Below are 23,415 nucleotides of genomic sequence, written 5' to 3' on the forward strand. Positions count from 1 at the left end.
TATTGTCTCAAGTCTGTCTTTTGCTGTATCCATTATGTTCAAAAGAGCTTCCTGTGATAGTTTGGTTTCATTCAGGTTAAAGTTGTGATAACTCCTAGAAGGAGGTGACAATGTAGGTTGTAAATGAGGACCCAGCTGCAAAGTATTGTGAACTGTTCATCTCATCATCAGTCAACCCTTTTTCAGTTATTACAATGAAATCTAGATACAAAAAGCACGACTTCATCAAAGATTTTATTTTACTCTGAGTATAATTGTGTTTCCTGTGTTGTATGAAAGTGCGTGTTTAAAAATAGATCTGTCAGTGGGGGCTTTTATGCTTTATTCTCTTCACTCAAACATTCATTATAGTGTTCTGTAGTATACATTTTTAAAGGCAAAATTACAACCATATTTTGAATTTAACAACTCACTTTACCTCACAAATACTGCATTTCTGATTTGGTCAAAAGGTCTCTGTTTTCAATATGATTAAAATGAAATAATAATTACTAGTTGTATGATAAAGCTAAATCTGTAAGTCACCAAATGTGTGATATTTTTTATTTTTCCAAATGTGTGATTTTTAAAAAGGCACTGGGAAATGCCATAAAACTTACTTTTTTGACTCCAAATGAAAAGTAAATTAGTTTTCTGTGTGCCTGTTGAACTTACATAAGTGAGTTTAGCTCATTAGACTTAGCTCAAATGAGGCAACACAAAGTTTCTTTTAATAAAACTATATATAAGGCATCATTTCAGGCATAAGGAAAATAATGTTTTCAGTTATTTTGAAAAAAATGTATAATACTGTTTTTCCTAGAAAAGTTGAGGTACTTTTTTGCTATGCTGGAATTCTGAGCAGATAAACATTTCAAACCAATTTGTTACACATCTCTTGTAAGAGAGAGAAATGAGGAAGAGGAATCACAGTTCATGGTTTTACAAGTTTGTACCAAAATTGTATTTAATATATCCAGTGTTCCACCCAGAAAAAAATGTAGAATGACTCATACTTTAAGTTAATCTAGAAGAAAAAGCCTTCATATCCACTAGTTTTTATTTAGTGTCCCACACATTTCTAATATATTGATAACAGCATCTTCCTTGGAGAGAGTAAAGTTGACTTTCTAACAGCTCTGCCTAGAACTTTAACTAAAAACAAGTTGGGATGATGTTATTTTCATTCAGACTTTCAATATCAGTTATGGAATAAAATATTGCACATATGTATTGCTATAAAATAAGTAACACGTGATTACTGCCAGGATTTTTACTTAAACTAGAAATAAATGACATCCTTTTATAACAATTTGAAGGACACGAAAGAACATGAAATCTGGCCTGCTATTTGAGGTGATATCTACTTGATCTTTTCATGGTCAACTAACTGACACTGTATCACTGACCCTAGACCTTTTATCTGAGTCTCCTCTTTCCTCTATATTTTTGTGTGTGTGTGTGTGTGTGTGTGTGTGTGTGTGTGAGAGAGAGAGAGAGAGAGAGAGAGACAGAACATGTATACTGTTTCTTGACTTTGCTTCTTGATTTTTTCCATAGTTTTTTACTGTTCTTACTTTATATATACATAACTAATTTTAATGGTTTTTGCTTTATTTTCTTCCCCCCAAATTTCTTAGCTATTAATTTTTCTTTCATATATATTTTTAGAATTAGTTGTCAAGCTCCCTCAAATTCTTGGTAGGATTTTATAAGAAGTGCACTGATGTTATAAATTAATTGTAGAGAAACTTGACATCTTCAAAATGTCAACTCATCCCTTCCCATGAGCATCTTTTCTCTCCCATTTATTCAGACTTTTAAGTGTCCTGTAGGGTTATAATGTTTTTTATTTGAGAATCTTGCACAACCTGTGTTAGGTTAATTGCTAGCTATATTGTCTTTGTTGCTGTTATAATTAGTACATTGTTTTCCTATTTTCAGATTGATGATTGCAGTACAGAGGAGTACCATTGATTTATGTATGTTGATTTTATACCTGACAATTTTTTTTTATTATTATGTTATGTTAATCACCATACATTACATCATTAGTTTTTGATGGAGTGTTCCATGATTCATTGTTTGTGTATAACACCCAGTGCTCCATGCAGAACGTGCCCTCTTTAATACCCATCACCAGGCTAACCCATCCTCCCAACCCCCTCCCCTCTAGAACCCTCAGTTTGTTTTTCAGAGTCCATCGTCTCTCATGGTTCGTCTCCCCCTCCGATTTCCCCCCCTTCATTCTTCCCCTCCTGCTATCTTCTTCTTTTTTTTTTAACATATAATGTTTTATTTGTTTCAGAGGTACAGGTCTGCGATTCAACAGTCTTACACAATTCACAGCACTCACCGTAGCACATACCCTCCCCAATGTCCATCACCCAGCCACCCCATCCCTCCCACCCCCCATGACTCCAGCAACCCTCAGTTTCTTTCCTGAGATTAAGAATTCCTCATATCAGTGAAGTCATATGATACATGTCTTTCTCTGATTGACTTATTTCGCTCAGCGTAATACCCTCCAGTTCTATCCATGTCGTTGCAGATTTATACCTGACAATTTTATAGAGCTCTGCCATTAGTTCTCCATTACCTTGTTATTCCCCTTTGTTTTATTTTTAGTGGTCTGTGGGTGATGTATTCTTTTGGCTTTTGTCTCTAAAGAAGTCTTTATTTCACAAGATAGTTTTTGCTGGGTAAAAAAATTTTAACTTGATTTTTCCTTTCAACACTTTAATGATGTCACTTGTATTTCCTGTATTTTCTCATCTTTAATATTGATATTAGTTATTTTAAATTCTTATTCTCTCTGTTCCCTCACTCAGTGGTTCAGTAGTTATTTTTCCTTTCTTATTCTGTCTTCACAGGTTTTGCCTTTTCTTATGGTGTGAGGCAGGGATCTTTGCCTGCCATTTTTTTTTTTTTTTTTTTTTTTTTTTTTGCCTTCTCTCTCTTATCAGTCTTGCCTGAAAGAATTCTAAATTATTACGCTTTTAACACTACTTGGTTTACTAATCAGCTCTGTTTGTTTGTTTGTTTGTTTTCCAGTTCATTGATTTCTGCTCATATCTTCATTCCCTGTCTTCTCCTTTCTGGCTTTATTCTCTTGGTTTTGTCTTCCTTAATGAATTAAATTATTGGCTTCTTTTAAAATCTTTATTATTTTTTATTAAAGGCATTTAAAGCTCAGAATTTCCTGCTATTATTATTTTAGGTGCATAAGTTTTGGCATGAGTTCTTCCCTTGTTGTGCCCTAAGGATTTTTAGTTCCCTTTAATTTATCTTCCTGAAATCACAAGTTATTATTCATTATTATTTGTACATGTGTTATATTTTGGATATGTGAGATATCTTCTAGTTATCCTTTATTATTTGTTTCTACCTTTATTGAGGTGAGAATATAATTTCATGTTTTTTGGGTAATTTTTTGAGAATTCCATTATGGTCTGTGAATAAGCAAGTTCTATGAATATCACATGAGTGCTTAAGAAGAACAAATAGTCTGTGTTTTGAAAGTTTTATGTGTTATTAATTGATATATTTACATTTTTTCTATCATCTCTGAGAGCAGTGTGTTAATATTATATGTATCATTTAATCATTTATTTAAATCTTCTATATACTTCTATGGGGGAGCAAATTAGCCAATGAAAATAGTTGGTTTATCTGTTTATCCCAGTACATCAGTCACTTGTATCCTTATATATTTTGTGGTCATATTTTTATGTACATATATTTCTGTAATTGTTGTATTTTGTTCTGCATCAGTTCTTTGATAAGTAGGTAAATTCTACTCTTTGTCCTTTATAATGTTATTGGCTTTAAATTCTATTCTATCTGATGGTAAAATTGCTATCCTGTTTTTTTTCCATTTTATGCTTCTCTAACATGTATTTTGCGTACCTTAATGTTGACTGTTTGAGTCATGATTTTTTAAAAGCCCAATCCGAGAGTCTGTCTTTTGGTATTCAGTTTTATCAGCTTGCTTTTATTTTAAAGATTTTTATTTATTTATTTGACAGAGAGAGAGAGACAGCGAGAGAGGGAACACAAGCAGGGAGAGTGGGAGAGGGAGAGGCAGGCTTTCTGCAGAGCAGGGAGCCCGACGCAGGGCTCCATCCCAGGACCCTGGGATCACGACCTGAGCCGAAGGCAGATGCTTAACAGGGCTGAGCCATCCAGATGCCCTATGGTTACATTTCTGTCAGGCTTATTTTTGCCATCTTATTTTGTGTTTTCTATTTTTCATGCCTGTTTTCTTTCTTGCTTACTTGCTTTCTTCTTTTCTGTCTTCCAATGGCAACTCTTTTGATCCCATGTCTTATTTTTAACCCTAGTTCTTGGAAATTCTTGACTGTTACTTTTTAGTTATTTTCTTACATCTGTTCACTCATCTGTATTCTTCTGAGACTCCTAAATTTCTACCTCTAGCCTCTAAATTTCTTATATTTGATTCTTCCTCTTCTTCCTCCCTTCTAGATGCCATCTGGAGAGTTCTTTGACCTGGTTTTCTCAGATACTATATTGATGGCTTGAGCTTTTGTCTTTCAGTCACAGTGCTTACAATCCTCAGATGCCTTATAATTGTCTCTGAACTCAGTTTTAGTTACTCTGGAATTGTTACCTGCCTTGGTGATGATGTCTACCTGAAATTAGAAAACTGTGATGGAAAAAAACACAAGAAAAGATAATTACGGGTGAGTGAACAGAGATATGGAAAATCTATACACGATGTTAGCTAACAGAACCTAAATGTGTTTAAAATGCCAAAACCAATAATATATTCTGACCATGTAGAGTCTCAAGGTGTGCTGCTACACGGTGTTTTCTCATTAATGGTTTTCACTGACAACTTAGATCGAGAACCACTTAGCTTTTCTCTAAGTGAAAAATGACCCTCTCTGAAGCAGAAGTTGTGTGACTCTATGGGAAATCTTGTATGGAGTTAGGTTTGTCCAGTAGGAGGAAAAAGGGAAAAAAAAGAATTCTCACGAGTTGAGTTCTTTCTGTGTGGAAAAGGCACCATCCCACAGTTTTCTCATTTAATTCCCACAGAAGTCCTCTGAGGGATAAGTAGCTACCACTCCCATTTTACAGATAGGGCCTAGAGAGAGTGATGGGCAGAAGGTGCTAAATAGAAGGCTTGGAAGCAGATTCTGAAGCAGAGTTACCAGCTTGAGATACTCTTGAAGAGAACCATGCGAAAGTTGTACTGCTGGAGATTATGCATACACTGTGTATGATGTGTGGGAAGGGGTAAAGAAAGACCAATATGTTGAAATGATTTGTTGCTCTAAGGAACTTAACTTAGAAGCCTGAAGAATGAAAGTGGTTCAATTTGAGGGCAGTGAATTGGGCTAGTTCTATAAAAGAATGGAACAGATACTTCTTTGGTGAACATTTGTGGGGACCTTCACAAGAGGCTGACATGGGGTGTACATGATAACCCAGCCTCAAGTAGGTAGAAGACATCAACTTTATAATAAAATAAGTGACTAAGAAGATTTTTTTTTTAACCCTGAGAAAAGTAGTTGGGCAGTTAATTTACACAGCCAGGCTTCTGTCATTATTCATTCTGCATTTTAAGCTTTGACTTTTCCTTTACTCTAATTAGCAACTTGTTGCTAGAAGGTGTTAAGCCAAGGAGAGAGCCAGCAGGCTGCAGGATGGCAAGAAATCCAGAGTCAAATGAGAATCCTTTTACTGGTCAGAAGAAAACCAGGCCGGAAAAACTAATACTTCTCTGGCTGTTCCTTTCTCCTAACCCCCAGCCCCTGCTGCCCTGCTAAAGAATTAATCGCCTTTTTTCTATGTCTTTTTCATATATCATTCATAATCTCTCTTTACTATGGTGATTGTAATGTATTTCTCTTGTGGGTTTCTGCACTGCTTCCCCTAAAAATCTTTAAGAGAGAATGAGGATTGTTTTTTGTTTTTTTCCTCTGTGTTCAGTGAAGCTTTGTTACCCAAATGAGTGGATAAGCAGTAACTGAAAATGTAGCAATAGATATGAACCTTGCCTTTTGGCTAGACAGTGGAGGTTTTGGAGACTCTTAATTTGTTTATAAATGAGTTATGTCCCTGAGCCAGTAGCTAGACCAAAAGTGTAAATTAGGGTTCAGAATGAATAGAATTTAATGATGAAAGTAATATATATAATGTCTAGGAATCTCATAAGAAAAAATAAGAAAACTTAAAAAAAAAATTTTGTGAAAATAAAGTTGTAGGTAAACAGGACTTTAATCACCACCGACCGCACTAACCAGTAGTGCGTGTGAATGAGAAATGGTATGCCGAGGAGTATGAGAACACATTGTTTTGTGGCAAAAGTATAATTTCCTCTCATAAGGATGCTTAGTCTATAATAAGTAGAGAAAAATGAAGTTCTAGTAAAAAAAGGAAAATAACAGGGTGTGGTAATGTGGACATTTTCCATCAAAATTGTTACTTTTATTGACAAAGATGTGCTGCTCCTATAGGATGTGATAGGATCTCAGCAGTGAGAGAGAATAGATCCCGGAAGAAGCTGTGGTTCAGTGCTCTGCCAGTGTTCATAGATCAAATAGTTTTTTGCCTTTCTATAAAAAACCCCTTAGGGGAGGGAGGTGATGAAGAGGAATTGGATCAGCATGCACTATCCGTTTTCTCTGGAAATGCTTTGGACACCTAAGAGGCTTTAAGCCAGGGTCCATGAGTGGAAAGCTATAAAGGGTAAAAGAAAAATCACAATCCAACAGGTCAGAAGACTCTAATTTATTGTAAAATAAGTATCTAGATGATGTTTCATTGTCTTGTCTTTCAGAATGCACGTAGTACTTCCTTTCTCCAATCGCTGTAGAAGGAGGACAGCAAGGAGCACACGTTCAGGCTTTCTTTTCTTGTAGCTCCCCCTCTGCTATAGGGACATTGGGTTTTACTACATCTCTGGCTCTGCCTCCCTGATCATGCAGCTTGAGAAGTAGTGATATGAACTGAGTCTAATACAACACACAACGGCATGACTTGGCATTTCAAAATATGTATTGTATAATGGATTGACTCATGTATCCTGTAAGTTGAGTCTGAATATGTAATTTTCAAGTAATTTGAGGAAAATTTGTTTTACATTGTACCTTAATTACCTAAAACCATTAAAAAAACCCAAATAGTGCTTATTTAAACATACCACTTGCAAATGAAATGTTTTGTATATATACTGCCAAAGTGAGGACAAACGAAATTTTTCAAATGGTGGTTGAAGAATTTTTTCTTTATTTTTCATACCAACTGACCTAGTGGCTGGGTCATAGTCTGGATCTACCTCCTCTGGCCTTCTAGCCCCATGCACAGCTTTTGAACACATGGAACATAACTCATCCATGTGGTCTGAACCTGATGATCTGAGGGCCACTATCCCTCAGTGATTGACTTCAGCCAGAGTCCCTGCCTGCTCCATCCCAAGAAGAGAGTAAAGGGGTTCTGGGTTGCTCTACACAGAGACCTGCAATTTTTTGACCTGCAGAAAAGTACTGTTAAAAAAGACCAACTTGGCATATTTTCATTTGGGATTACATTTGAAGTGGCTCATCTCTTCAGTTCTCTGTTTTAGTGCCCTGAAACCCTTTTGGCAGTAAAGTATGGCTATGTATAAGCTCTTCCTTTTACCATTTCTATGTTCTGGCTTCTAGTACTAGGCTTTTATTCTGATAAAGTTTTTGATTTAAATGCCACATAAAAACATATGCATGCTCTGACTAGGGCTAAGAGTGTCCATATTCAACATATAAAATTTTAAATTGGTTTGGAGTGTCTGCAGATATTCTGTTAGTTATAAGCTAAGCTTAATTTCAAAAGCAGTAAAAATACTACCATGGCAATACTTTTAAACTTCAGCGTGGCTTTGAGGTAACATTAGTCTTAATTTCATGGGCCAATGAACTGCTCAGTACAAAGGAAAGGAGTTCTGATGATGCTAATAATTTTATGGTGATTTGTTCCCTGTGTGAAGTATATCATAATTATATCATACTTTGAGGGGCGAAGATGGACTAGAGAAAACTTGTGATCACATTCTAGCTTCTGATAAAAAAAGTTGAAAATCCCTCAAAGATAAGTTTAAAATTCCTAGTCTTTGGATAAACAGTTCTTGTGTTCCACCCAGAAGCTTCAGTCACATGACTTTCATGGTCCTTAATCGAGTTTGCTTTAAAGTGTGGTGTGAACGGATATCAAAGTTGCTGGGATTTGTATTTGTTCAAATATAGGACACATGATAAAAGCTCAACCAGATGATGTTTGAGAGAGAAAATTTGAGGAGTTCAAGTGAAAAATTGGGATGAGGGGTTGGAGAAGAAATGTAGGCAAGGATGCAAAGTCACACTTTATTCATCTCCCATGGCTCTTTAAACAAAGTGACTTGTCTACTGAGAAGCAGTGTTTCATTTTTTGGGGGGGCGGTTTGTGAAAGAACTAGACTAGTTTAGAATTCAGTCTTCAGATGGGTTTCTTTTTTTTTTTGTTATTAAAGATTTTTATTTATCTGAGAGAGAGAGGATGAGCAAGGGGGGGGGCAGTGGGAGAAGCAGACTCCCCACGGAGCAGAGAGCCCAATGTGGGGCTAGATCCCTGGACCTTGGGATCATGACCTGAGCTGAAGGCAGACACTTAACCAACTGAGCCGCCCAGGCGTCCCTTCAGATTGGTTTTCTAAAAATTATTTGTCACTTAGGCAATACTGAATTTCATTATTTTCCATCTAAATTGTGTTGGTAGATCTGTGTACAATATTATCTCATTGATCATTTATTTCTATTGGGGCGTTTTTAATTTTAATTATTTTGATGGACAGATTTGTACTCAGAAAGTTACCCATAAATAGGGGAGATGTTAATATTCTTTAATATGTACTATTTTTCAGATTAGCTAACTGATCAATATCATAAATTCAGTAGAGTGACTGGTCTTATCAAAGGGCCAGTTTGTTGAAAGTTGAATTTTTTGCCTGGATCCAGATATTGGATAATAATTTAGATATTGGACCATAACTTAGAAAAATAATTTTGTGCTACTGCTTTGTAGATTGTAAGTATGTATAGACTTGCCTGTGGTACATTGGTGAAAATTTTTTGTTGTATTTGCAATACCACAGGTTCTCAGTAATAAGTAATTGTTAAAGTATATGCGTATGATCATTATCTTTTAATTCTGTTCATACTTTTAGTCATGCAAAGAAGAAATAACTGCTAGGGGTAGCTATTTAAATTACATTCAGATATCTTGAGGAGCTTGTTTGAACATCTTTTATGCTTATCAAAAAAAGGCTTTTCCATCAAAAGGAATGAGATCTTGTCATTTGCAACGACGTGGATGGAACTGGAGGGTGTTATGCTGGGCGAAATAAGTCAATCAGAGAAAGACGTGTATCATATGACCTCACTGATATGAGGAATTCTTAATCTCAGGAAACAAACTGAGGGTTGCTGGAGTGGGGGGTGGGGTGGGAGGGATGGGGTGGCTGGGTGATAGACACTGGGGAGGGTATGTGCTATGGTGAGCGCTGTGAATTGTGCAAGACTGTTGAATCACAGATCTGTACCTCTGAAACAAATAATGCAATATATGTTAAGAAAAAAAGATAGCAGGAGGGGAAGAATGAAGGGGGGGAAATCGGAGGGGGAGATGAACCATGAGAGATGATGGACTCCGAAAAACAGAGGGTTCTGGAGGGGAGGGGGGTGGGAGGATGGGTTAGCCTGGTGATGGGTATTAAAGAGGGCACGTTCTGCATGGAGCACTGGGTGTTATACACAAACAATGAATCATGGAACACTACATCAAAAACTAATGATGTAATGTATGGTGATTAACATAACAATTAAAAAGTAAAAAAAAAGGCTTTTCAATGGATAGTCTCTTGTTTCCTTAAAACATGTATGTGATTAAAAAAAAAAACCATGTATGTGATTACCTGACAAGTTAAATAGACACAATTTAGGTTAGGAAAAGAGTTGATTAAAAAGGTAAAATAGCTTTTAAAAAAAATTTATAGTGAAGTTTGAAAAACTGACTTCATTTAATGATTTCATGAAAAAAAAACCAAAAACCTTGGGTGGTACCAAACTGCTTGAAGTGTAGATTAACAAAAGTACTCCCTGGTACTATAAATGTATGAAAATTCTTAAATTATAAACAAAATGTAACTGTTCCTAGGGAATGATCATGAAATACTGTTTAAACCTCAAAGAAGAATGTAACTGAATAAACTTATACACACTGAATTAGCATTTCAGTTCAACTTTTTTTTTTTTTAGCACCTACTAGTTGCTAGGCACTTTATATTGAGAATTAGTGTGTTAGGTGATGGATAACACACAAGCCTGCCTTCTAGGAGCCTCTTGGCTAGTCAGAGAAAGAGAGGCATGGATAGGCCATTTTATATACTGTAGTAAACACTGTGGTAAAGCTGTACAATGACCAGGTATAAAATTTGGGGCAACAAAAGAGCAAGATTTGGGGGGCAGCCAGTCCTCTCATCGCCCTCATGTCACACCATGTAGAGATGAGATGTCTGGTCTTGGCAGGAGGTACAACCCGCGTGGGTGGGCTGTTGAGGATGACTTGGATTCTGATGTCAGCCCCTGTAATTACTTGTGCCTTTTAGGTAAGATAGTTACCTCTCCATTTCTTCTTCTGTGAATTAGGGATAGAAGTAAAAATACCTGCCTCACCAAGCAGTTACGCAGACCAGCAAGGATAATCATGCCTGAATGAGCTTTGCAAACAGCATATACGTGCTGATTGCTAATATTTTTGGCACTCACTTTCTGACTTTTGGCTACTTAGACCCCTCTGTGCACTGGATTTATGTGTAAAGAGGCATAAAAATAGTTTCTCTGACATAGGGTAATTGTAAGTATTAAATGAATTAAAATTTGTAAAGCCCCTATAGCAGTGTTTAGCACACAGAAAAATTGGTCACTATTTTAATTAATATTCTTGTAGCAGAAGAGGGTAACCTTTTCTGTGATTCTGGTGGAAGATTTTCAGCATATCCACATTCTGGTATTCAGATCATACTCTGTATTGGCTGCAGAGTGGGTTTAATGAATAGTAATTAAGATGTTGCCCTTTTGACAGTTATTAATAAATCATTAATTAAAAGCCCCGGTGTGGAGTCTCTGCTGCTGTTCCTCAGATGAATGGCCACTTTATAAGAGAAAACACTTTACTTTTCTTACGAGATCTATATAGTGTCAGTGTCAGTTTCCTCTGGGTACTGTTTCCAAAGGAAAAAGTAAAACCTGGATGTATCGTATATAGACAACTATAGCAAGCTAAGTAGCCATTTCTGATACCCTCTCTTTTTTTTTAGTGAATTATAATCCTTCCTCTTTGTTTGATTTCTCCTAGTGGCATATTTTAATTCCCCTCCCCTTTGGGATGTCTGACGAAAAGCTTTATTTTATCTGAATTGCACTGGATCCTCACACTGGATATGTGAAGGAAAATAGTTTTATCATAACAATAAAAAACAGTAACAAATAATAGTGCTTATGTTTACTATGTATACCAGCTACAGTTCTAGACCTTTTTAAAAAAATTTTATTTATTTATCAGAGAGAGAGTGAGCATACACCACAAGCAGGGGGAGCTGCAGGCATAGGAAGAAGCAGGCTCCCTGCTGAGCAAAGAGCCCGATGTAGGACTCAATCCCAAGAGCCTGGGATCATGACCTGAGCTGAAGGCAGATGCTTAACTGACTGAGCCGCCCAGGCGTCCCTTTCTAGACATTTTTAATACATTATCTCATTTAAGTGACTTAACATTGTGAGATATCCCCATACAATTGGGGTGCCTGGCTGGCTCAGTTGATAGAGTATGTGATTCTTGGTCCCGGGGTCTTGAGTTCAAGCCCTACATTGGGTGTAGAGCTTACTTAAAAAACAAACAAATAAAAACAACAAAAACAAATGGATGTTTTTTTCAAAGGTGGTATTAAGCTGTGTTTGCATAGTAAGAATTCTGTCCTGTGTTTATTGGGAAGGGAGCTGTTGGAAATTATGGGGAGGGGTGTGGCTAAAGTCCTTCAAGCTCTTCCTCTAGATCAACACCCCTTTCTCTGTCAGGGTACCAGGAAAATCTATGAGAAAAAAGTCCTTTAGATTAAATCTTTGTATCTTTGGGAGCCCCTGCTTAAAATGCAAATGTCCATGGAGGAGTAACTGATTAAATAGGAACTCAGTTATGAAATTTTCCTCTTCTCATCAAGAATGGAACGGAATGAACTTCAAGTGACTTCTAATGGGAGAAGGAAAAAAAAAAAAAAGTGATGAAAGGTTTCTTCCTAGAGAATTAACTGGAGTTAGAACTGGGAACCCAGATAGGGAATATAGAGTGGGGAGGGAGAGTGGGAAAGGGGGGGAATGGGGATGAGGTAAATGACTACTGAGGTCCCTTCTTGTATTTACATTGGGATCCCAAATTATGAAGAAAAATCCCTGTTTGGCTATCATCACTCCCTCAATGCTTTGTTTCACTTCGATCCTCCATTGTGTGTTCCTGGGAGAACTCCTCAGCCCCATCCAGGCTCATCAGGAGATGCTGCAGCTCTGGATGACAGCCAGCAAAGCCATTCCTGAGTTACCTTGTAGGTATGGGAAACTGGGACATAGAAGTCATCCCTGGAATGTCAGCCCTTGAAGTAAGTGGGGGGTGTGTGTGTGTATTTTCACACCAACATATTCTCACATCCCATGTTTCACATCTGGGCTGGAGAGACATTAATGAATGAGTGGAGGTTAAGAAAAGATAGACAATAGTTAATCTCTGGGCTCTATTTTTTAGATTCAAGGAGAGAACTCTTAGTCCTTGTAACTGAGAATACTGTATTTACATGTCCTTTAGAATCCAAGTTAGAAACTGGTAGTAAAACATAGAAATGAGTTTACTCTTGGGGTTTACTGATTATTTCATCAGATAGAGTTTAAAATTAGCGTTGTTTGATAAAATTTGAAATCGGCTCCCTTTGGAGGCACAAGATACCTTGACAGCAACCTCCAAGCTAAACAAAAAGCAGTTTGGAAGTCAAGAAATATCTTACTTTTAGTTTAAGACTCACTACTTGGGAGTGCTTCATCTCCATTAAGAATGGAAGACAAAAATATTATGATTTTCATAAAACGGCATTCAGGCCAGAGTCTACTAGTCTCTCTGACTGACTTTGCCCAAATGGTGAACATGGATAATGGTAACCCTGAGGGTGGTTATAAGGTTTAAATGAGACAATATGATGGCAGTATTAAGTAAACGGGCTTGAATTAAGACTCTAGCATTTGTTAGCTATGTAGGAAACTTTATTTAATCTCTGACTTACAGGTGCCTCATCCATTAAAACCCTGGTTGTGGTAGGAACTTAATAAAAGGATATATGCAAAATGCCTGGCATGCATTAGGTGGGCCTGCCATTCAGATGTGGTTTTTTTGGCTAGGACTGTTTTAAATTGGAAATAATTGCTAACATTTATATGTCAGAAGAAATCTGGGTATCAGAAATCAGAGGATCTGTCAACATTACACCTGCATCTCTGGCTGGCTGCATTCCTCAAGCTGTGTACCTGTGAGCCTCGTTGGGTGGATCACTGTTCCCTGCTAACTTATACCTTCCCTGCTCATTTACTTAACGCTGTTTAACTGATCTTGTAGGCATTTTTTTTCCCCAAGAGATGGAGGTTTGGGTTAGAAAGTCTGTAGCACTGAGTGGGATATTTGGCACACAACACCTGCTCAGTTAATGCTTCACTTTTTCTCTATTAGACCACTGGTGATGCAGTGAAGAGAACCAAGTTTAATCCAGATGATTTCAGCCCTGAGCTAGGTTCTAACTTAGCTCACTGACTGGGTGACCTGAGAAAACTACTTAACGACTGAGTCCCAACTCATCATTTTCCAAGGAAAACTGGAGTGTTTGGACCATCTGATTCTGAGTTTCTTCCAGTGGTGAACTGCCTGAAAAGTGGTATATATCACACTTAAACTTCTCCAGGGTGTTTGAAAAAATCTTGTATGATGTCCTCTATATAAAATGGTGAAGTATGGATTGTAAAGACAATTAAGTGAATTAGAAAGTGACTGAAAAATAATGTTCCAAGTCGTTGGGAATACCAGTCTCGTCAACTGAAGGAGTAAGTCTTTTAGCCCTGTGCTGTGGAAATTTTCATTGTTTGGATAGAGCTATTGGGGGCAGGTCCATCAGTGTAGCAGCTTTCTTGAAGCTAGGAGCGATAGTTGTATGATGGATGACAGGCCCAGGATGGAAAGATATCTTCACAGAATGGAGCAGTGCACTGTAATTGAACAAGGATAAATGTGCAGTGCTGTAATTTGAGATTGAAAAACTAACTGCACAAGTACAGATGGGGAAGGAGATATTTTAAGAGTAGATAAAAGAGAGCTGGGGTTTTGGATGGAATGCTCAACCTCAAGGGCTATCTATGGCCAGCACTGTTACATAAAGAAAACGTTAGGACTTCTATTCCTGTTTATTTAGACAAGAATCTTTTCAAAAAAATCTATTTTTTGTATATTGACTTACATAGTAGATGATAATATATGAATAAAAAAATACATTTGGGGTACAGGCTTTTTTTTTTAAGCTAATAGGGGTGAGTGTGATCAAAAGTTTGGAGACTGCTGGACTGGAAGCTCTGTTTGTTGAGAGGTAACTTAGTGTAGTGGAAACTATAGGCCTTGGAGTCAGATATTCCTGAATGAGAATTTTGACTTTAAACTTAAATGCTTATGACTTTGCATAGGTAGCAGCTTCTTTGAGTCTCACTTTTTCATTAAGTGTAAGATGTGTTAGAATACTTGTCTCAAAAGTATGGCGGGGATAGTTACAATGAGATGATTTTCCTGTTGTTTTTCAGTTATTGATTTCTAGTTTGATATGATTATAGTCAGAGAATATACTTTGTGTAATTTCAGTTTTTTTAAATTTGTTGTGGTTTTGTGAGCATTTGTTTATGAGAGTTTGATTATGATGAGTCTTGGTGAATATCTATGGGCTCTTGATAACAGTGTGTATTCTGCTCTTGTTGGGTGGTATGTTCTATGTCAATTAGATCCTGTTGGTTTATGTATTGTTCAGTTCTTCTGTATCTCTGTTAATTTTCTGTCTAGTGGTTCTGTCAATTGCTGAGTGTGGGATAGTGTAGTTCCCATGATGAGATGATTTTTTTACAGTGTGTCTGGCCTGGTGTGCCCAGAGTAGTGAGCATGGTATAGCTTAGAGCAGAGAAGAGTTAATGCATGTGTGATATTAGGTCTCCAGATATTTGCAAAGCTGCTTAATGGAAAACAGTTGGTTGTACCTCTTTTCATATCAGAAGACTGAACAAATGCAAAGAAGCTGTATGGGAAGAATATTTGGCTCCATAAAAGGGAAGTGTTCTTATCCTGTAACTTTCCATGAATTTAATATATGAGCCTGTCACCATTAGCTTTCTGGGGTTTATAGAAATACTATTATGACTTTGTCCCTCTCATGGTTATTAAGCAAGCTTGAATACCAGAACCCTCCAATTCCTTCTTTATAAAATGAATTGGATAGGTTAGACTTCTGGTTTTTAGTGACTTTCAGTCAGATACAGATTCAGTATTTGGCCCTCTCTTTTGGCATGTGAGCACATAGAATGAACATGTTTTCACATTTCATAGCAGCAAATGTGAAATTATATGCTTTCTTTTCTTTGGCCAAATCCCTTCTTAATAAACCTCTTGGGGAGGATATATTCTAATCAAAAGAAAGAAGTTATATGTTAAGTAACAAAAAATAGCCTCAGGCTTTGTGCCTTAACAAAGCAGTCATTCTTAAAAATCGCGTTTTATTTCTTTACGCCTCATTTTCTGGAGAATGTTGTCAACTTGTTTGGGCTCTTTGTTTTTCCCCCCGGGGGTTAAGAGAAATGAAAGCAGCTAAGTATCTGTTGGTGTCAAGAAAGATACATAAATATGATCTTCTTAGAAACATCAATATTTAGTAATAACCCTAGCAGGGCCATATCATTGTGTTTTAGAGGTGTTTCTTTTAAATAACTTTATTGGAGTTAAAAAAAAAACCTGGCTGAATATTGATATTTAGCTGGTGATTTTTATAAAGAATAGTTACATTGACTGTGATGACTTTTATATTGAGATTTATTTCCCCTATAGATTTTTCTTCTCCATTCTCAATTTACTTATTTTTTTTACTATGTACCAATGCTTTTTTTCCCCCCCTCTATTATATGGATTAAATTTATTTTTTTCATTATTTTCCTTCCAATGATTTGGATTGCATGCATTTTATTTCTGTTAGACTTAAATTTTAACATATGTACTCTGATTCATTTTACAAAAGATGAATCTAGCTTCTGGCAAAGCTTGTGAATCAAAGAAGTAGGAATTTATTCTGGTTTCAAAAAACATGATGGCTCAGGGGTTTGAAATCCAGGTTTTTTGTTGTTCTGTGACTGTTGCCTGAAGTTTCATAGTTACTTGTTAATTCTTACTAATGGTTCTGGGGAATGATCCATCCTAGAGTTGTGAAGGCTGGTGTAAATCTACTGTGGCAGGATTTAATGCATGCCTCAACCCTGCAGACTTACTGTTAATGGAGCTGTAATTAAAGTGAAGTTGCTGCCAGTGAGTGAACTTGGGTTGGAAAATGAAAAACAACAGCAAACAGTCAAAAGCAAAAATAGACCTTTCTTATGGAACCAGAGTAGCTATTAGAATAGCGTGAATTAAAGACTTGCCATTTCGTTAGTGAACTGAACTTTTTTTTTTCCAGGTGTGGAGAGAGAGACTCCTCCAATCACTATGTCTTGGTTGTCACCACCAGTGACAGTTTTAAATGAAAGAATGCTGAGGAGGAAAAATACTGAAGTGGAGAAATGTCATTTTTTAAAACTGTATTTGTCCTTTGGAAATGGTCTTTGGTTTTAGCTTTACTGTATTTATGTTCAAAAGCTTTCATTGAGTATGACCAAATGAAGTTGCTAGCAGCTAAAGGAACAGCTGTTGGAGTGCTATTAGGCTTAAATCTCTGATTAAAACATTGGAATTGTTCTCCTCATCTCCTTTGGGTAAAAATGAATTCCCATGAATATGTTAGCAAAGTGGGCTTCCTGTTACTATTTCTCTTACCATATGTGGTATCCAGAAATGTGCTGATGAAAAACAAAATCAAATCAAGACAATTGTGATGTGGAAATTGGATCAGGCTTCTGGAATTTTCAGTTTTTGGCTTGCTTTATGTTACTTACTCTGAGATGCATGCGCAACTCTATATGTCTTTGCTTTAGTTTGTTGCTCTTTAAAGATGAAAATTATGATGAGCTTGAACTCATGGTTGTGAGACAGTGGAGAGCTTTGAAAAAGGCAAAGTTCTGCATTTGAATGAATCATACATGACAATGTATTAATATCAACTTTATGAGATGAACTTATTTCACACAGGGAAAATGACATTGATTCTATGATTGTATAGAGAATTCAGAAGTATTTTTTGGAAAGGGGAAATATTTTCCAACTACTTCCACATATAATCTTTATTCCTAACCCTTCTTCTTCTTTTCCCTTTAATTACTTCAACTGTCCTGGAATACGTGACATTCCAGGGGGAGGGAGAGTCATTCAAAACACAGAAGGAGATTTAAGAAGATTTTCTTTGCTTGAAAAAAATATTTATATTTTTTTGCTTTGATTATATTTTAAATAAATTGATAATTTTAAGTAATTTTTTATTTTGAAATGATGTCAAACTTAGAGAAAAGTTACGTGGTTAGCATACAAACTGCCACGTATATACTTTACCCATATTTGTCAGGGTTTAACTATTTGCTTCATTGGTTTTATTGTTAGCTCTTTCCCTCTTATATACTATTGTTTTCAGAACTATTTGAAAGTTAGTTGTAGACTAATCCTTAAATATCTCACTACATATCTCCTAAGAACAAGGATATTTTCTTACATAATCTTAGTACAGTGATCAATACTATATCTAGTCCACAGTCTGATTTTAAATTTTGTCAGTTGTCCCAATAATGACTTTTATAGCATTTTTCTCCATCCTGGGTCCAAGACCCGTTTGTATGGATAGTACTTAGTTTTCATGTCTCTTTGGCTTCTTTTAATTTGGAACCATTCCTCATTCTTACTTGTTATTTCATGACCTTGATATTTTTGAAGAGTACGGGCACATTATTTCATAGAACATATCTTAACTAAGATTTGTCTGTTTCTTTGTATTGTATTCTAGTATTTGCTCATTTGTTTACTCATTCATTTACATTCATCATGGACTTATTTAGTGGTTTATAAGCTATTACTACCTGTATTTATTTTGATGTTCAAATTGTCCCAGATTTGCTCAGTGGATACTCCTTCAAACTGGCTCCTTAGCTTTTTGATATGTCTCCATCATAATTTGAGTATTCCCTTACTTTCAGGCACAACATCATGGTGGTGCAGCCTTTTTGTACTTTCTCTATTTCAGTACTGGAGTCAGCCAGTTCACCAAGGAACCCTAGGTCCTTTTAGTGGAGAATGGTATTTATATCTTGGTGCAACATGTGTGCTCATTGTACTCATTGAGGCCTTCTTGGAGGTCAAAGCTAGAAAGAAAGGAAGGAAGAGAAAAATATACATATATACACGCTGCATATGATAAGTGTGTATACATATGTACACATCTATCTGCCCATCCATCCATCCATTAGAAACCGTGAATTCACGCCGATGCTTTCAGTTTCAGTTCAGTGGCACAGAGTTCATTCTGGCATTCATCCTTTCTGTATGTGTAACTCATTTCACCATCTGTGAAAAACCCGGCTTCCATTATTCTCAATATACCTATTAGCTCAATCCAAAAAAACAAAGTAGTTTTAGAATTTCTAACTTATATTACCATGAAAGAGAAACCTAATCACTAGAGTTCAGTATTTGTTTATGGTTCATTTTGTCTTTGGACTGAGGCTGTATAGCAAAGTAGTGCATTCAAAAGATAATGGGCTAGTTCCTTCTTTCTACGACGTGACTATGTTCTTTATTTGACGTATAGTTGGTTCATGTTTCTGTTATATTCCCTTTTTAGGATCCCTTGTTGGTTTTATTTATTTGAATATATAAAACATTAATATGGATTCAAAAGTGAAAGATGTACTCAGAAATGTTGTAACTCCAATTCTTTCACACCGTTCCCATCCTAGTTCCTAGTACATATAGGTAACTGGTGTAATTAGTTTCTGGTTTATCCTTCTTTAATTTCTTTTGCAAAACTATGCAGGTACCTGAATATTTTCTTTTCCCATTCTTTCATGCACAAAAGGTAACATACATTATATATTTTTCAACTCTTCTTTTTTCATTTAACAGTATATTCTGATGTCATTACATATTGGTTCCATAGAGATTATCCTCATTCTTCTTTATAGTAATATAGTATCCTTTGTCTGGATACTACAGTTTGTTCAGTCAGTTTTCTAATGTTGATATTTGTTTCTGATATTTTGCAATCAGAAATAATGCTGCAGTAGATATCCTAATGCATATATATTTTCACAATGTTGGAGATGTATATTTAGGGTAAATTCCTAGAAGTAATATTGCAAGGACAAAAGGTGAACATACATATGTGATTTTGGTAGATATTGTCAAATTCCCCTCCATAAGGACTGTAGCAGTTTTCATTCCTACCAGCAAGGTGTGAGAGGGCCTTTCTTCACAGCCTTAGCTAATACCCCATGGTAACTTCTCTTTTTCAGTGTTTTTCTAGGACGGATGGGGAGGAACAGTTCTATTATGTCATTGGCATATTTTGTCTAGTTTATTGAATTGCAAATGGGCCATCAAATGGCGCTTACTCTGTTTCCCCGACTTCAACTGTTTTTTCCAATTTAATTTGAAAAATAAAGTTATGGAATCAGATTTTATTCCTCTCTTACCTACTCAAAACAATGGGACTTCTGTATATATCAGTGCTTATCAAACTTTAGTGGGCATCAGCATCACATGGAGGATTTGTTAAACAAGGATTGAAGGGCCTGGGTGGCTCAGTTGGTTAAGTGTCTCCCTTTGGCTCAGGACATGATCCCAGGGTCCGGGAATGGAGTCGTGTGTTCGGTGCCCTGCTCAGTGGGGTGTCTACTTGTTCCTCTCCCTCTGCCCCTCCCCACCACTTGTGTGCTTTCTCTCTCTCAAAAAAAAAATCTTAAAAAAAAAAAAACAACCCACAAAGATTAATGGGGCCCACCACCAGAGATTCTGATTCAGTAGGTTTGGGGTGAGGCCGGATTATTTGCACTTCTACAATCCCAGGTGATGCTAATGCTCCTGGTCTGGGGTTCCACACTTTGAGGACCACTAGTCTATATTAATGGAATGGCTTATGGAATATCTCAGGGAAGTTGTTAGATGTTATGACTGACACTGTATTTGAGAAATTGTATAGGACAGATATCATCATGTCCGTACTGCCGAAGAGACAAGTTATCTTACAGGCCTTTAAATCTTAGTACTAGAAGTAGATAGACTAGTCTAACTTTTTAAGTCATTCATTTATTGAATCATTCACTTATTCATCAGATTTCTTGGCGTTCAGCTATATTTGTCAGGCATTGCAAGGGCTTCTATTTTACATACTGAGGAATTTCATAAGACAAGTTGAGTATATTTTCTGAGATCCTGCATTTTAAAAACAAAAAGCCCTTGACTTCAGGATACTTTGAATAACTTTGGCAGTTCTGTGCCTCTTTGTACATAATTGATTTTTACTGTAGTGGAACTGAAAGTTACAGCTGAAATTTAATTTCACAAACTTAAGAATGGCCTTACTAACAGATACTGACATCTGGGTTGCCTTGAGATAAAAATGCCTTTGGCTGAAACACTATTCTTGAGGTGTTTATCTTGCCTCCATAACAGCTGTGTTACTTCATTGATGATAGTACCCATACCTTGACTGCAATGAAACTACACCAGTTCGCTAATCCCATTGAGGTCAGTGTTGAATTGACTGGGCAACCCACTGACTAGTGTCCGGGTGTAGTATGTCACAAGAGACCTAACACGGAAACTCACCTCTGCAACCTGATGTCTTATTTTGCCCTAAATTTGCTCTGGCATATGAAATAGGTATTTAAAGATCCTTAAAATGCAGATACTGAATTTATTTTGATGTTAAGATGATACATAGAAATTTCTGGCTTGGCAATAGTTAAAATTGGGAGCAGAAAAGGAAAATTTGAGAAATCTTGGTTTCCAAGCAACCGAATGCATAATATCAGACCCTTATACCACTTGCCTAATGTTGAGATGACTGAAGTGTAAATAATTGATTGAATGGAGACTAAAACAGCCATTATAGTCAACTGAATTCTAAGCTATTTGACTTGAGCTCATTATGGCCAGGTTAGTGAATAGGGTGGCTAATTCTTCAAGAAAAGGAGCCCAGATACAATCTCTGGCATGTCCGTGGATCTTGAAAATTAGTTAGACTTAAATAAGCATTTAATTTTCAAACTTTGATTTAGGGAATGTGGGAATCTTGAGTGATGACCCATCAGGAGGTGAATGGCCTATAACAGAGCCTTGCATTCTCTCCCTTTACCTCCCCCAATATATAGGACCTAAGGAATGATTATTCTTTTTTTTAAAATTTATATTCAATTAATTAACATATAATGTATTATTGTTTCAGAGGTACAGTTCAGTGATTCATTAGTCTTATATAATACCCAGTGCTCATTACATCACTTACCCTCCTTAATGTCCATCATCCAGTTACCTCATCCTCCACTGCCTTCCCCTCCAGCAACCCTCAGTTTGTTTCCTATGATTAAAGTCTCTTATGGTTTGTCTCCCTCTCTGGTTTCGTCTTGTTTTATTTTTTCCTCTCTTCCCCTATGATCCTCTGTTTTGTTTCTTAAATTCCACATGTGAGTGAGGTCATATGATAATTGTCTTTCTCTGATTGACTTATTTTGCTTTGCATAATACCCTCTAGTTCTAAACACGTTGTTGCAAATGACAAGAATTCATTTTTTGATGGCTGAGTAGTATTCCATTGTGTGTGTGTGTGTGTGTGTGTGTGTGTGTGTGTGTACACCACATCTCCTTTATCCTTTCATCTGTCAGTGGACATCTGGGTTCTTTCCATAGTTTGGCTATTGTGGACATTGCTGCAATAAACATTGGGGTGCAGGTGCCCCTTTGGATCACCATATTTGTATCTTTGTAGTAAATACCTAGTAGTGCAATTGCTGGGTCATAGGGTAGCTCTATTTTCAACTTTTTGAAGAACCTCCATACTGTTTTCAAAGTGGCTGCACCAGCTTGCAAGGAATAATTATTCTTATAAAAGAATGCAAAGAGTAATAGGCCTTACATTCATTAAACTCTGCAGTAACATTCACTTCTAATTCTGTGATATTCCTCTTTTCACTCTAGAAGCTTTCCCTGATTGATTTCATCTGTGCTTATAGTTTTAATTCATGTACTTATACAGATGACTTCCAAATGTATGCCCTTAGCTTTATTCTCATGCTTGAGAATTCAGACTTGTATATTCCAATACATTCTGGGCATCTTAACTGTCCATTCATGAATCAAACTTGAAATGTCCTGCAAGGAATTTCTGTCTTACCTTCTCCTCATGGTCTCTCACCTTGACCCAGGCTGGTCTACCTGTCCCTGGATGTGACCATCTCACGTATCTTCTATACTGTACCATAATCTTTTAGGAACACAATTCTGCCTATGTTACTGCCTTTTAAACACTTGGATGAGGCTTGATCACCAACGGGATAAAGTCTAGACTCCTTGGTTTGACCTGATAGCCTAGTATGATCTTACTGTTGTCTCCTTTTCCAGCTGCTTGTCTTGACTTTCTCTACACATATTTTAAAAAGCAGCTATTCGAAACTGCTTTCAGTTCCATAAAATCACCATGATATTTCATGCATCCTCCCTTAGGATTGTGCTAGTCTTTCATACTGACCTTTGTGCTCCCTTTTGATTCTTTTGCTTTCAAGACTTTGCTCTGGCTCCTTTAAGATGCCTTTCTTGATTTCTCTTGCTCACCTACCTACTACCATCCCAGATTTATGACGTTGACCTTTCTCTGTGGTCTCCATAGGACACCCTGTGTATGTCTCTGTGGTAGAATCTTGTTCACTTTATTGAAATCATCTTTAAGTTCCTTGAGTGGAGGGTCTCTGTTTTATTTCTCCTTATATTCCTCTTGCTTAGTATAGCTCTTGAAATCATTATGAATTGATCTATGCATTTGGAGATATACAGAATTAACTAGATAATAGTAGCAAGGAGTGTCTTTGCCTTTTCAGTCCCAATGATTGGTGGTGACATTTTTTTTTATTTACCTTGGGTATCTATTGCTGCATAACAAAACACCTC

The 23,415-nt window shown here is 36.6% G+C and overlaps 1 protein-coding gene across 1 annotated transcript in view; it reads left to right on the forward strand.

Moving 5' to 3' along the window:
• SH3GL2 (SH3 domain containing GRB2 like 2, endophilin A1) overlaps nt 1–23,415 on the forward strand; it is a 215,344-nt gene that overhangs the window by 67,803 nt on the left and 124,126 nt on the right. The gene's annotated exons all lie outside the window — the stretch shown is intronic.

The sequence above is a fragment of the Halichoerus grypus genome, chromosome 14, assembly GCF_964656455.1.
Source record: "Halichoerus grypus chromosome 14, mHalGry1.hap1.1, whole genome shotgun sequence".
In the NCBI taxonomy this organism is placed as follows: Eukaryota; Metazoa; Chordata; class Mammalia; order Carnivora; family Phocidae; genus Halichoerus; species Halichoerus grypus.